The following is a 16,494-nucleotide window of genomic DNA, read 5'->3' on the forward strand; positions in this document are numbered from 1 at the left end:
GAATTTTTGCTTGTCTGGGAAGCTCTTTATCTCTCCTTCCAATCTGAATGACAGCCTTGATGGACAGAGTATTCTTGGCTGTAGGTTTTTTCCTTTTAGCACTTTAAATACGTTGTACCATTCTCTTCTCTCCTGTAGGGTCTCGGCTGAGAAGTCTGCTAGTAGCCTGATGGGCTTCCCTTTATATGTCACTTGTGGCCTTTCTCTTGCTGCTTTTAGGATTCTCTCTTTATCCTTAGTTTTGGACATTTTAATTATAATATGTCTTGGTGTGGGCCTCTTTGGGCTTATCTTGTTTGGAGCCCTCTGTGTTTCCTGAGCTTGGATGTCTGTTTCCTTCCTCAGATTAGGAAAATTTTCATCTATTATTTCTTCAAATAAATTTTCTGCCCCTTTGTCTCTCTCTTCTCCTTCTGGGACACCTATAATCCGAATGCCAGCACGCTTGATATTGTCCCAGAGCTCCCTTAGACTGTTCTCATTCTGTGTAATTCTTTTTTCTTTTTTCTGTTCTGCTTGGGTGATTTCCTCTAGTCTTTCGTCTAGCTCGCTGATCCGTTCTTCTACATCCTCTACTCTGCTATTGAGTCCCTTTAGTGAATTTCTCATTTCCAGTATTGTAGTCTTCATGTCTGATTGTGTTTTTTTTATATCTTCCAGTTCTTTGCTGATGTACTCACTGTGTTCATCCAGTCTTCTCCCAATATCTGTGAGCATCCTCATGATATTTTGTTTGAACTCTTTGTTGAGTAGGTTGCTTGTTTCTGTTTCATTTAGTCCTTTTTCTGGGGTTTTGTCATGTTCCCTTGCTTGGAAAGTATTCCTTTGTCTCCTCATTATGCCTCTTTCTCTGTGCTTATTTCTACGTATTAAGTAAGTTGGCTACGTGTCCTGATCTAGGAGAAGTGGACTTATGTACGAGATGCCTTATGAGGCCCAGCAGTGTGCTTCCCTCTCGTCACCAGTCCAGAAGATCCAGAAGTGACCCCTTTGTGGGCTACTTGTGTTCTTCTTCTGTGTCAAGGTTGCTCCCACTGCAGGTACCCAGGGAGTCTAGTCTTTCCTTCCCTGGCCAGCTGTTTGTAAATCTGGTTTGGGAAGCCTCAGCACCTGTTGGCTACAAAGTCTATTAGCACACTCCTATTTCAGTTTTCCTCTTGATTGGGTTGGTACCCAGTGTAGCTGGTTGCTAGGTTCAGGGGCTTACAGTTGCTATAGGCCTCAGGCCTACATGGCTGTTGTCAGTTCTCTTAGGAGTACAGCTGAGTGGGGCTGGCCCTAGGCACAGAGCACTCAATTGTTTCAGGCTTTGGAAGGTGGGGCTGATCCTTTTCATGGCTATTTGTGAAGCACAGGTCTTCTGCTGGATAACCCTCACCCCCTACAGGACCACACACATGTCAACACAGTCCTGGTCGGTGCAAGCTTCTCAACCTCCTGGAGTGTACCCTGACACCGCACTGCAGAGGCCCCCACCTCTCCACCAATGCCCCCCCACAGTTCACCTGGTCCTCACACAGGCCCTGCCCCACAGGGGCAGACACCCTTGCCTGCCTGTGGAGGATCAAGGCACCCATTCAACCCAGGCTGAAAAGTAGCCTGAGGGCTTGCTGTTAGGTGGGGCCAGTCCCTAGGGCGAGTTGCCTGCCCTGGCTGAACTGGATTAAATCTGTGCTCTAGTGGGCGTGGCAGACCCCTGGGCTAACAGGCCAAGGGACGAACCTCAATGGCGCCCGCGCTGTCCATAGCAGCACGCCTGGACCAGCTCAGAACAATGGCCCCCACCAATGTCTCAGTCTCTGGAGAGGTCCCTCCTCTCACCAAGATGCCCCCAGAACCCATCAGGTGAGTCTTGTTTCATTAAAGGACTGTCAGCCTTCTGTCTGGTGATTTTAGGTTGCTTCAATGAGTGAGTTTGTGCATGGGCTGTTTAAGACCCGGGTCTTTTCGGCTTTCGGCAGATAGCTTCTCTGCGGGTATCCTCGCTGCGGTTAACAGCCAGCAAAGCCATACAGTAAGACCCCCGTCTCAGCTGGGCTGAGTCTGAAAGATGCTTACAGCAGTATCACCCCCGCTCCGGACCTCATTCCTCCAGGTAGGGCTGTGTACCTTAGGGTGGCTCCCACCTGGCCAGCTGAGAAGCTCCGCTGCTCCGAAAGATGGCTTTTTTCCTCTCCAGCAGGAATTTCTGCCTCTTCTGCTTTAGTCGGGACTGTCCCTTGTTGTGGTTCTTTTTATCCAGTTTTCAGTTTTGTCTCTAGGGTAATTTTTCCAAAAATAGTTGTAACCTGGTTGTGTTTGTGGGAGGAGATGAGTTCAGCGTCTGCTTACGCCACCATCTTGACGAGATCTCTGTGCTTTCATTTTAACAATATGTATCTAGAAAATTCTATCGGTTTTAAAAAAATTCTTTTATTGAAGTCATATTGGCTTACAACATTCTGTAAATTTCAGGTGTACATCATTATATTTCAGTTTCTGTATAGACTGCATCGTGTTCACCACTAAGAGTCCAGTTTTTATGTCACCATACACATGTGCCCCTTTACTCCTTTTGGCCCCCTACTCCCTTCTCCTCTGGTAACTACTAATCTGTTCTCCTTATCTATGTGTTTGTTTATCTTCCACATGAGTGAAATTCTACGGTACTTGTCTTTCTCTGATTTATTTTGCTCAGCATAATATCCTCAAGGTCTATCCTTTGTTGTCACAAATGGCACAATTGTCTTTTTTATGGCTGAGTAGTACTCTAGTGTGTGTGTGTGTGTGTGTGTACATATAAACCACATCTTCTTTATCCACTCATCCGTTGATGAGCACTTAGGTTTCTTCCAAGTCTTGGCTATTGTGAATAATGCTGTGATGAACATAGGGGTGCACATATCTTTTTGAATTACTGATTTCATGTTCTTTGGACAAATATCCAGTAGTGGAATAGCTACATCATACGCTATTTCTATTTTTAATTTTTTGAGAAATCTTCATACTGTTTTCCATAGTGGCTGCACCAGTTTGCACTCCCATCAGCAGTGTATGAATATAGTTCCCTTTTCTCCACATCTTCTCCAGCATTTATTATTTCTTGTCATGTTAATTACAGCCATTCTGATGGGTGTGAAGTGATATCTCATTGTAGCTTTGATTTGTACTTCCCTAATAATTAGTGAAATTAAACATCTTTTCATGTGCCTGTTGGCCATCTGTATATCTTCTTTGGAAAAATGTTCAGATCCTCTGCTCATTTTTTTAATTGGGTTGTTCATTTTTCTGTTGTTGAGTTGTATGAGTTCTTCATATATTTTGGAAAGTAACCCCTTGTTGCATATGTGATTTGCAAATATTTTCTTCCAGTTGGAGGGTTGTCTTTTTTTTGTTGTTGATGGTTTCCTTTGCAGTGCAGAAGCTTTTTACTTTCATGTAGTCCCATTTGTTTTTTTTCCTTTGTTTTCCCTTGCCTGATTAGACTGGTATTCAAAGAGATATCGCTAAGACCAGTGTCAAAGAGTGTACTGCCTATATTTTCTTCTAAGAGTTTTATGTCTTACCTTTCAGGTCTTACATTCAAGTCTTTAATCCATTTTGAGTTAATTTTTGTGTATGGTATAAGATAACGGTCTATTTTCATTCTTCTGAACATGGCTGTCCCATTTTCCCAACATCTTTATTGAAGAGACCTTCCTTTCTCCATTGTATGTTCTTGGCTCCTTTGTTGAAGATCAGCTATCCGTAGATGTGTGGTTTCATCTCTGAGCTTTCAATTCTGTTCCTTTGATCTGTGTGTCTGTTGTTGTACCAGTACCATGGTGTTTTGATTACTATAGCTTTGTAGTATATTTTGAAGTCAGGGAATGTGATACCTCCAGCTTTGTTCTTTTTTCTCAGGATTGCTTTAGCTACTCGGGGTCTTTTGTTGTTCCATATGAAATTTAAGATTCTTGGTTCAATTTCCATGAAGAATGTCCCTGAAACTCTGACTGGGATTGCACTGAATCTGCAGATTGCTTTAGGTAATATGGACATTTTAACTATGTTTATTCTTCCAATCTATGAGCATGGAATATCTTTCCATTTCTTTACATCATCTTCTATTTCTTTCAATAATGTCTTATAGTTTTCAGTCATAGTCTTTCAGTATAGTTTCAGTTATGGGTCTTTTACCTCCTTGGTTAAATTTATTCCTAGATATTTTATTCTTTTTGCTGTGATTGTAAATGGGATTGTATTCTTGAGTTCGCTTTCTGCTAGTTCATTGTTAGTGTACAGAAATGCAACTGATCAGCCTTGCCAATCTGGGTCTGGAGCTCTTTGTGCTGTGCACACTACAAGGGGATTCTCCCAAAGTCATTTGGCCTACAACTGTGCAGTCGAGCACCATCCCCTCACTACTTCGCGATCACCACATCCTTTGTGCTCTGGAAACCAGCAATGGCAAGAATCTCAGCTACCTACTACCTCTGCTTCAACTGCTCTTGGGCTGGCCACGCCTGGTCTCCCAGTGTATCCCTGCTCCTTGAGGCCTGGTCCTTGTACCTTCACAAGAATTAGCTGAACATGTCCAGGCTGTGGCACAGCCCTTGGGCAGCTCCCTGGACCTCCATGTCCAGGAGCTTGGGGGAGGCCATGGCATGAGTAGGATCCAGCTGCAAGTGTCCAAACAACCTTCAGCACATGTACTAGTGGCCACTCTGGAGGCTTTGCGGAAGACCCTGAAAAGGTAACTGATCAGCCTGGAGCAGCTCTCCTTCTTGGTATTGGATGAGGTAGACACACTCTTGCATGGAAGCTTCCTGGAACTAGTGGACTGCATCGTGGAGAAGAGCCATATATTGGAAGGCCCAGCTGACTTAAAATACCCCTTCAATCCCAAAGCTCACTTAGTGCTGGTGGGGGGCCACATTTCCCCAAGGTGTAAGCCAGCTCCCGAGTCAAGTTGCCAGCCCAGACTCTCTAACCACTGTCACCAGCTCCAAGCTCCACCATGTCATGTCTCATGTCAGACAGACATTTATGAGGCTGAAGGGAGCAGAGAAGGTGACTGAGTTGATACAGATCCTCAACCAGCATGACAGAGAATATAGGACGGGCCCCTCAGGAAGTGTTCTGGTGTTCTGTAATAGCTCTAGCACTGTGAACTGCCTAGGGTATATTCTAGATGACCACAAAATCCAACACCTCAGGCTGCAGGGACAAATGCCAGCCTCAATGAGGGCAGGTATGTTCCAGCGCTTCCAAAAGGGCTCCCAACTCCCGAGACATACTTCTGTGCATAGACACAGCCTCTCGGGGCTTGGACAGCACCCATGTGGAGCTGGGTGTCAATTATGGTTTCCCCCTTACCCTGCAAGACTACATCCAGAGAGTGGGAAGAGTGGGCCGTGTGGGGAGCAAAGTGCCAGGAACAGTCATTAGCTTTGTGACTCATCCTTGGTTCACATTGAGCTGGCAGCTCGCTGGAGGAGAAGCCTTCCAGGACTAGGGTACTTAGTGAGAGAGCCTTTGCCCCAGCAAACCTGACTGCAGCTGGCTTAAATACAATGTCCTAACAGGGATCTTTCCCTGTGTTCTGTAGGGGTGAGCACAATTGTCAGTAGGATGAGCTAGGCCGCTCAATCACCTCTTCAAAGGCCTGGTGAGCTGCTGTCTGGCTTCCAAAGGTAAGCTGCTGGCTGGCATTGGAGGGTGAGCTCCTGAGCATGTCTCTCTGTAGTCTTTCACATGACTCGTGAAACATAAAGTAGATTTTGGCTTTGCATTATGTCATGATTTCTAACAATATATGATGTTTTTATGGATCTCACCCAATAATAATAGTTATCATCAGGGCAGAATTAATTGAATTCTGAGAAGATTCACACTCCAAACTACCACACCAAGGACAAAGGCTCTTTCAACTGATGGTTTAGTTCGTAAACATTTAGGTTTTATTTCCTGCCCCTAAAACACCCATTAAGCTCCCAGGAAAAGGGAAAGGTGAAGTAACTAGCAGTAGGGAGAAATCTTCACCAGCAGTGCCCATGGCAGGCTTGGGCACTCTTGGTGAAATCTCTGAGAAGTACTGGCAGAAGAATACAAGGCAGACTGACGCAGAAGTGTGGCTGGCTGTGCATTTCCAGGCTCTGCCTTCTCTTCTGTCCCTTGGTGGCAGAGGAAGAGGAGAGGGGATTAAACTGTTTTACAAAACTGGCAAAACAAGTGTGCAGCATCCTCTGATTGTCTCCTAGGTTCCAGTCTCTGCTGCAGTATATGAGTTTTGCCTAAAGTAATGAACAGGTCAGAATCAAAATACTCCACAAAACAACTTAAAAATACTTGCACACGGAAAATGATAAGGTTTCAGAGAACAGAAATGGGCCCAGGGCAGCCTTTACCAAAACAGAATATTGTACCAAATGTACAATCAGAGCTCTCTTTTCCATATGAAAAAACTGAAGCTCAGAGGGACAAAAGAACTTACTCAAAATCACACAAGTAAGTTGGACAGAATCTGGTCTTGTTTGCACCAAGGTTTGTATTCTTAACCACCATACTGGCTTTTTTCAAAAATGATACACACACAGAATTACTATACATCTCTCTTTTCCTTGAATATTCCTTGTTTACATCTACACCTGGCACAGTTTTTAATACTGCCTAGTTTGACTCTCAAAAGTGACCCACTTTAGGGGCCGGCCTGGTGGCACAGTGGTTAAGTTCGCGCGTTCTGCTTCTCAGTGGCCTGGGGTTCGCCAGTTTGGATCCCAGGTGCAGACATGGCACCGCTTGGCACGTCATGCTGTGGTAGGTGTCCCACATATAAAGTAGAGGAAGATGGGTACAGATGTTAGCTCAGGGCCAGGCTTCCTCAGCAAAAAAAGAGGACTGGCAGCAGTTAGCTCAGGACTAATCTTCCTCAAAAAAAAAAAAAAAAAAAAAAAGTGACCCAGTTTAGACAATAATTTGGTTGCTCTATCCCTGGACCACTATGGTGGAGCTGCCCAGGAAGCTTGTTAAAAGTGCAGATTTTTTTTTTTTAATTTTGGTGAAGGAGATTAGCCCTGAGCTAACATCTGTTACCAATCTTCTTCTTTTTGCTTGAAAATGATTACCACTGAGTGAACATCTGTGCCAATCTTCCTCTATTTTGTATGTGGGATGCCGACACAGCATGGCTTGATGAGCGATGTGTAGGTCCACACCCAGGATCCGAACCTGCGAACCCCAAGCCGCCAAAGAAGAGCATGTGAACTTAACCATTACACCACTGGGCCGGCCCTGGCAGATTTCCTAGCCCCACTCCAGATCTGGATAAGTTTTCTGAGGGTTGGCCCAAGAATCCATGTACGAGTATTTCTAAGTTGTTTTGTGTACTCCCCAGGTGAGTCTCAAACTCTCTTAAGTTGAGAAACCTTTTGTGTATACTGTTCCACCTTCCCCAGAGACCCAGCCAGGTCTGGATAAGGTTTCAGTCCCCCACCAGAGCAGAGGGGTGCTCCTGGACAAGTAATCTCTCTGGAGCCTTGGAGAATCTGAGGGGTCTCATGCTGGCCCACCTGCCACGATGAACCTCCTCCAGAACCCTCCCCAAAAGCAGTCTGATCTAATTAGGCCTGACTTCATCTGTCCTATCCTGTACCACACTGATCAGGTAACTTAGGAGTAGAGAGAAGGTGCTGTGCTTCTCAACTGGGGTTGGCCAACCTCTGAAATAGTAGCCCGGGCAATCTCTACCTCCTGGGCACATCCCCTCTGCAACAGCCCCAGTCAACAAATATCCCATCTTTTTTTTTTGGAAGATTAGCCCTGAGCTAACATCTGCTGCCAATCCTCCTCTTTTTGCTGAGGAAGACTGGCCCTGAACTAACATCTGTGCCCATATTCCTCCATTTTATATGTGGGCTGCCTGCCACAGCACAGCTTGATAAACGGTGCGTATATCTGCACCTGAAATCCAAACCAGCAATCCCTGGGCCACCGAAGCGGAACGTGTGAACTTAACCGCTGAGCCACCAGGCAGGCCCTGAAATGTCCCATCTTTGCTTATTCAAGGTCAGCCATAAGGAGGCCCCTGCTAAGGAAGGTTCTCTCTCATTGCTAGGAAGTTCTTGGACACACTGCATCAAAGGCTGCCCTAAATATAGTTCCTTCCTGTGGGCCCAGTCGGGCTAAGAGCAGAGTTTTTTTCCTCCTCCTCTGAGTAGGACCAAATTGTTTTTTAGTAACACTTTTTCACAGTGTTGACCATGTTTTTCACTTGGGCTGCTGCTGGGCCCACATCTCTTCCTTTCATGGTGATGGGATTATCATTATTTGCCCTTTTTGGGGAGAGAGGAGTGTAATGATCAGGCTGCCATTTTGTATTATGTCATTTTGTCATGAAATTGTTTTGAATTTCATATTAAAATGGGCCCATCATTCCCACTTTTTGAAGTCATTCGAGACCCTCATTTTGCCTTGGAGCACCTTTAACATTTCTCCCAAAGATGGAATGTGATGTCCCTGGAATGTGATGAGCTTGTCCTCATGTTTCTATCAGCTACAAATCCGGAATCCCAACATGGAGCCCTATCATGGAGCACAACACCTCTCCGCTACCTGTGTAGCCTTGGGTAGACCCCTTAGCCTCTCGGGTTTTGGAGTCCTCAGTTGTGAAAATGTGAAGGTTCTATGAATTTACACTTGAGGCAGGACAAGGTCAGGAAGAGCTCGTCTTTGCTTTTATTCTTCCCACCTGGAATATCTTCCCTCCTCTCCATGGGTCCAAATCTCACTTGTCCTTCAGGCCCACCACCCAGGCGCCTTCTCTGATTTCCAATCCATACAAATCTCTGCCTCTCCAGCTGTTGAATACTTAGGGTCAGTGACATACAACCTGGCTGTCTCTTAAGCTAATCTTGCCTCTCCATCCAGTCTCAGAATATGGGTTTCTTTTGCCCTCCTGTGGTCCCTGAGGCTGTGCCAGCCCACAGGTATGCTCTACAGGGAGTGGCTACTTGACTAGGGCATGGGTGGGGAGGGGCAGGTGTGAGGGCCCAGGCAGGATGCCTCTCTGCCTCCACCTTACTCTCCTCCACAAAACCCCCGGAACCTGAAGCCCGCCCCTCAAGTCACAGACTCCTTATGTGACCTCACTGGGTAGTGATGACCTCATAGACCTTCTCACAGTTTCCATGGCAAATGTGGTGCTCTTGGGGAAACTTCCCTACTAGTTCTCTACCAGATACCGATCTGTTAGGTTGCCTGAGAGAGAATGTCTGACCGGATCTTCTATATTAACTCGAACTTGTCCTCTGTCCCCTGGGAGGGCAATGGAGCAGGTAGGCCTAGTGTGGACGTCTGTATAAGAGGCATTGGTATACATACAACCTCACCTGGCTGCCACATGTTCCTTTTGGGCTTGCCTACCACACCTCAGAACATCCCCAGCTGTAAGTAGTACCAGTGGCCTAGGGCCCCCTCAGGGACCTGCAGTGTTCCTGCTCACTACCAAGGACAAGTGAAATGTCATCCCTGGGCAAGTGTTCAGAAGGGTTTACAAATGTAGCCTTCCCCTTTGGGCTACAAGATGCTTCCATTCAGACCCTTTCCTGATTGGCCTCTGAGCAAAAGAGCTTTTTTGTTGGCAAGTGATAAATGGAGCAGTTTGAGGAAGAGCTGTTGAAGGCTGCTCTTGAACCTCACCTTTCAACCCAGGCACCTTCGCTGTGCTGTCATGTAGACATCCACCTGGGTCCCCTCAGATGCATCCCAGACCAAGCTGCTGAGTACTGGGGGAAAGAGTGGTGTCATATCGATGGGAAGAACAGAAGAGGGAAGGGGAGTGATGAAGTGATACTGAGCCTGGAGGACTGAGGAAATGGTGTCCCAGGAGGATGGGGTGATGTGAGCCTAGACTTGGTACCCAGATTCTGGCTTGGAATGTCCTAGTCACTATGTCTCAGTATTTGGCCTTTTTTCTAATCTAGATAAAAGTATCACAGGGCTGGAGTTCAGTGTGGTTGAAACAGGCAGAATGAACGAGGCCCAAGAGGAGTTGCCAAGGTGAAAGGGGTTCTTAACTCATTTAGATTAGATTATTTTTTCAAAACTTGAAAGGCATTTCCATTAAAGCCTCAGAAGTGACAGAACTTAAGAAATGTTTTCTCTGTTGTGGAAGGGAGAGATGGGGGGGATCCTGATTGCAATTATTTTCGGGTTCTACAGTTTTCTCTGGGATGGGGAAGAGATTTCCTGGTCTCCTGCTGCTGGCATAGGCTCCAGGGAATTGCTTTTGCAGCCCAATACCCATCTCTAGGGCACTCGGAGGTGATGGGCCAAGGCTGTGATGTGGATGCCAAGTAGGTTAAAGGGCTTCAACCAGAACCAGAGACAGACATGAGAGAGGGGAGGTCCTGGCAGGACACTGTGCCCAGCAGAAGTGACTGATCAGTTGTGATTTTCTTTGCAATAGCAGTGGCTCCCACTACTCCTCCTACACCTTGTCTATACCATGTCCTCTACCGAGGGTGTGGAGAAACCCAGATGAGCTGGCATGGAGAGACATACTGCCTGGTTGGTGGCTACCGGGCCTATGGAGATGCTCCTCTGGCCACCCCAGCAAAGGTGGAAGCAGAGAAGCCAGTCCCCAGGCGGGTGCTCAACAGACATCGAGCTGTGGCAGAGCCGGAAGAAGACCTCGGCTGCCCCAAACCCAAAATTCCACGATTGCAGCTTGGTGGTAGGCGGCGGACCCTGCGGAAGCTCGCTGGCTGAGCCACTCTGTAGAGAGGGTAAACATTTAACTGCCTAATACAGCTAATGCTTCCTCCTGCAGTGAGCCCCGCTGACCACCATTGGAGGTTAGAACCTGAGCCATTCTGTCTGAGCCTTTCTCTGCCAGAAGCCGCCTTCCATACTAACTGGCCATGGGCAAGGAGCCTCAGCAACTGAGGTTTGAAATGAGAGGCTGCTCTGAGCATCCCAGGACTGAAGCTGGCCTGGAAGAAAACCTGATGTTCCTCTGCTCAATCCTCTAGTGTCCCTTCTTGGGCAGAAGAAAGAAAACTCTGTACTCTGTGAGCCAAGGAGGATGCAGGAGCAGAGAGATGGTGCAGAGCGGCTTTATCAGCGGCCCGGTCTACCAGATGGACTCCTGCATGACTCGTTGCCAGCAGCTACCAGCACAAACCAGGAGGAGCTGGGCTTTTTGAATCTGAAAGAAGCAATCTGTGGCTACCCAGGGAGCCTCCTGCCTGGGGTCTCAGGAGGCAGAATAAAGAGACTCAGGAAGACCTGCTCCCTGGAGCAAGAAGGGGATGGAGAGAGTCAAGCAGCATTCCTCGCCCCAGGCCACCACCTCCCCCCCTCCGCCCACACCCCCTGCTCACATCCTCCTTTATTCCCAGCCCTTTCTAGCCCCAGTGGGGTTTCTCATTGTTCAATAAATGATTTTCTGTAACAGTGTTTGACTTGAAATTCAGCTTGTCCAAGGCCAGGCCCCAAACCTCCCTGTTCCCTTAAAGTACATTCCCACATGGGGTATCTGGTCCTCTAAGACCTTCTGCCTCCAAAAAGGGCCCTTGGGTGCGGCTTCTCACTATGTGGCTATGCGAACTGGGGCAGGACACAGGCAGGTTCTTTAAGAAATGCAGAGCCTGATGAGTACTTCCCTCTCTATGTGCAAGTGCAAGTGTGTGTGTGTGTGTGTGTGTGTGTGTGTGTAAGGAGAGGAGAGGCAGGACTGAGAAGGTGCTGTTACATCTACCAATCCACCCATCCATCCATCCATTTTAAAAATATTTATTGACATTATTTATTAACAAATATTTATTGGGATATTTCAGTGAATGTGATGATCAAAGCCCTTCTCCTTAAGGAACCCACAAACTAAAGGAAGAAACAAAATATAATTTCAAGTAATTATAATTGTTATAAAGAAAAGTTAAAATAGGATAAGAGGATAGAGTGATGAAGGGGTGCTATATTATACAAGGTAGTCAGGGAAGGCTTCTCTGAGGAGGTGACATTTCAGTGGAGATGTGAGTGAAGGAGTTATGTGAGGAGCTGGAGGAAGACTCTTCCCGGAGGAGGAAATGGCAAGTGCCAAGACACTGAGGTAGGAAAGAGGCTAGCCTGTTCCAGGACCAGCAGATAGGCCAGTGTGGCTGGTGAGGAAAGATAGAGAAGAATGAAAGATGTGGTTGGAAAAGTAGGCGTGGGCTGGACCGTAGCAGGCCTTGTCGGCTATGGTGAGGAGAGCATCCTGTCTTAAATGTGACGGGAAGTCACGGGAGGGATTTGAACAGGGTAGTGAAGTGATCTGATGTAGATGCTAAACAGCTCACTGAGTGCTGTGTGCCATGGCAATGAGCTGCTGGCTGTTCCCAGTGGAACGCCTCTCTCAGCAGGTAAGGGGACAGTTGGTGCTGGGGAGTGAGGGTGGGAGAAAATCAGCAGAGAGGAAAGAGCAGTGTTTGGGCCTGTATCCCAGGCCCACGTACTTTTCAGCCCAGAACAGAAGGGGACACTGTCAGCAGCTCGTAGCCCTCAGGCCCGGGTAAAATCACCCAACCTGTGGACAGCACACTGGTTCTCAGGGCCACAGCAGCAAGACTGTGGCTCCTTCCCCCAACACACACCTTCAAGGCCAGAGAAAGTGCTGATAACTTAAGAAGTTTCCCCGACCTGGGTTAGAGGAGCGGGGGCGTACACCCTGCGGTTCCTAGCAAGTTCGCACTGTGAGTCTCAGTTAACCCACAAAAGACCACTAATGCCTCTTCTTGCAGTGACCCCCACTGCCCAGTACTGGAAATTAGAACCTCAGAATCTCTCTCTGAGACTTGGTGTGACTGAGGCAGACTTGTGGTTACTGGGGGAGTCAGATAGGTTGGCGAATCCCAAACATGAGGCAGAGACCCACCTGGGCTCTTACGACCACTAGAAATCCCAGCACCCACACCACTCCTAACTGAATACGGTTTTCAGGGTGGAGTCTGGAAATCTGCAGGTTTCTTTTCTTCTTATTTGAAAAGTTTATTTACCCACATATTCTGTGATCCTTCAATCAGCACTCTACAGAACTTTTCCTATCTCTCAAAATCTGATATTCTACATTCTTCTTTTTTTTTTTTTTGAGTTTGGCTTTTATTCTTTTTCTTATTTTTGAAAGTTGTATTATTGAGGTCATAATGGTTTATAACATTGTGTAATTTCAGGTGTACATTATTACTTATCAGTTTCTGTATAGACTGCATCATCCTCACCACCAATAGTCTAACTTTTATCCATTACCACATATATGTGCCCCTTTACCCCTTAAAACCACCTCCCAACCTCCTTCCCCTCTGGTAACCACTAATCTGTTCTCTTTATCCATGAGTTTGTTTATCTTCCACATATGAGTGAAATCACGTGATGTTTGCCTTTCTCTGTCTGGCTTATTTCACTTAACATAATATTCTCAAGGTCCATCCATGTTGTTGCGAATGGGATGATTTTGCCTTTTTTTTATGGCTGAGTATGTATTCCATTGTGCGTGTGTGTGTGTGTGTATATATATATATATATATATATATATATACACACACACCCCACATCTTTATCCATTTATCAGTCAATGGGCAGTTGGGTTGCTTCCACGTCTCAGCTATTGTGAATAATGCTGCAGTGAACACAGGGCTACATAAATCTCTTTGGATCACTGATTTCAAGTTCTTTGGATAAATACCCAGTAGCGGGATAGCTGGATCGTATGGTATTTCTATGTTTAATTTTTTGAGAAACCTCCATACTGTTCGCGTCAGTTTGCATTCCCACCAGCAGTGTATGAGGGTTCCCTTTTCTCCACATCCTCTCCAGCATTTGTTATTTTTTTCGTCTTGGTAATTATAGCCATTCTGACAGTAATTACAGCCATTCTCATTGTAGTTTTGATTTGCATTTCCCTAATAATTAGTGATGTTAAACATCTTTTCATGTACTTGTTGGCCATCTGTATATCTTCTTTGGAAAAATGCCTGTTCAGATCCTCTGCTCATTTTTTTAATTTGCTTGTTCATTTTTCTGTTGTTGAGTTGTATGAGTTCTTCATATATTTTGGAAAGTAACCCCTTGTTGCATATGTGATTTGCAAATATTTTCTTCCAGTTGGAGGGTTGTCTTTTTTGTTTTGTTGATGGTTTCCTTTGCAGTGCAGAAGCTTTTTACTTTCATGTAGTCCCATTTGTTTTTTTTTCCTTTGTTTTCCCTTGCCTGATTAGACTGGTATTCAAAAGGATACTGCTAAGACCAGTGTCAAAGAGTGTACTGCCTATATTTTCTTCTAAGAGTTTTATGTTTTCAGGTCTTACATTCAAGTCTTTAATCCATTTTGAGTTAATTTTTGTGTATGGTATAAGATAATGGTTTATTTTCATTCTTCTGAACGTGGCTGTCCCATTTTCCCAACATCTTTACTGAAGAGACTTTCCTTTCTCCATTGTATCTTCTTGGCTCCTTTGTTGAAGATCAGCTATCTGTAGATGTGTGGTTTTATCTCTGGGCTTTCAATTTTGTTCCACTGATCTCGTGTCTGTTTTTGTGCCAGTACCATGCTGTTTTGGTTACCATAGCTTTGTAGTATATTTTGAATTCAAGGAGTGTGATACCTCTAGCTTTGTTCCTTTTTCTCAAGATCGCTTTGGCTATTTGGGGTCTTTTATTTTTCCATAAAATTTTAGGATTCTTTGTTCAATTTCCATGAAGAATGTCATTGGGATTCTGATTGGGATTGCACTGAATCTGTAGACTGCTTTAGGTAACAGGGGCACTTTAAGTATGTTCATTTTCTAATCCATGAGCATGGAATACCTTTCCATTTCTTTATGTCTTCTTTGATTTCTTTCAATAATGTCTTATAGTTTTCAGTATATGGATCTTTCACCTCCTTGGTTAAATTTATTCCTAGGTATTTTATTCTTTTTACGTGATTGTAAATAGGATTCTGTAGGTTTAATTAATATATAATCTTTGTTCTAAAATTTATATATATTAACGTTTTGAAAAAAATTGTTATCGTTTCAAAATCATGACATTTTTACGTTCATACAGAGGCAGGGACAAACAGATTAACCATGACTTCTTGCCTCTGCCCTTTAGAGGAGGTCTGTTCACAGCAAGTCATGAGGAATTTTCAAGCTTCAGAGGCAACAAATTTGGAATTGATGAGCCTGTTCTCTTCTGTGGTCAGAAGGTGATTCATTAATTTTCAGGATAATTTTCATATCTAAGTAACTGGCTTCAGAGAAGTAAACTACAGTTGGAAAAGGCAAAGAAAGGCTGAGAACATGCCTTCCTCATTTTTAAACTTGGCTGTAGGACCAGAGCAAATTATATAGGAGGGAACATGCTTTTTCAGAAGCACAGGCATGAGCCCATCACACTGTCACCAAAGTACAGGAAAGCTTTTGATGCTAGGGTGAGGGCCTGGTATAAAGAGAAATTCACCCAACTGGTAGGTATAGCAAAAGATAAAAATGACAAAGATGTGCATTTTGATAGTCCACAGAAACATTTTTTGTTATTTTAACAAAGGTGAAAAAACAAGCCTCCCTCTCACGTCTTTGGCCTCTAGCACTACTACTTCCTGCAATGGTCTCAGTCACTGCAGACTGAGGAGCTCACACACACAGCTGAAAGCACGTTTTATACTGACAATTCAGACTGCTAGTGGGAAGCTAACCAGAGATTAGCTTTCATTCATCATAAATACGAAAAAGTGTCATCCCTGATTCCTGCAAAGTGTGTCTGGAACACTTATGTGAAGAGTTTAAAAGGAGTCAGGTTTAGAATTAAATATAATCTCCCACACCCTAAAGAAAGTCAGAGGAACTTCCTGAATTTTCAGGATGACTTGAGTGCTTTGTGCCATTTCTAGAGTCTGCCGCAGGGGAAAAAAAATCCACATTCTTTATTAAAACTGGCCCTTCTTTAGCTGCCTGAAAGGTGTATGTCAAGTTCACAGTGTTCTCAAGATCAACTGAGAATGCTGTGTGAAATGGCCAGAGCCCTGTGCTGGTATGAAGGAAAGGGTATTTGGTGACAGCCAGACAATACCCAGCACTAAACCCTTCATTTGAACCAGTATATGAATTTCCAGCATTCCAACACTATGTCCCCTTTGTCAGTGACGGAAGCCTGCAAACCATGGTGCAATGAACAAATAGAGGGCAAAGAGACAAATGGATTTTATTTTCCTTCATATTTCCTAAACATCAGATTAATGAGCAGTGGTAATAAATAGCTGATGCCATACACAGATCTCAGACTACCTCTCCCACAGGCATCTGTTACTTCTCAAGAGTTTCTTTCATTTTTGCTGAGCTAACAAATTCAGAACAAACCTGGCCAAACGTCCACTGTGACCTTCTGGACAACAGACTAACAAGGACAAAATAAGATCAGACACAAACAAGGAAGAAGAAACTAGCTAGGTAGTTATTTTCTGTCTTTACTAAAACTAGTTCTTCTGAAATGAAGACAACATGTCACATTTATAGAGTA

The 16,494-nt window shown here is 44.9% G+C and overlaps 1 protein-coding gene and 1 pseudogene across 1 annotated transcript in view; one reads left to right on the top strand and one right to left on the bottom strand.

Annotated features, from left to right (window-relative positions):
* The window catches only part of GLG1 (golgi glycoprotein 1), a 156,655-nt gene that overhangs the window by 42,662 nt on the left and 97,499 nt on the right, over positions 1-16,494 (bottom strand). The gene's annotated exons all lie outside the window — the stretch shown is intronic.
* Positions 4,139-5,629, top strand: LOC106826505 (probable ATP-dependent RNA helicase DDX28; annotated as a pseudogene).

Source organism: Equus asinus, chromosome 28 (genome assembly GCF_041296235.1).
Source record: "Equus asinus isolate D_3611 breed Donkey chromosome 28, EquAss-T2T_v2, whole genome shotgun sequence".
Taxonomy (NCBI): Eukaryota; Metazoa; Chordata; class Mammalia; order Perissodactyla; family Equidae; genus Equus; species Equus asinus.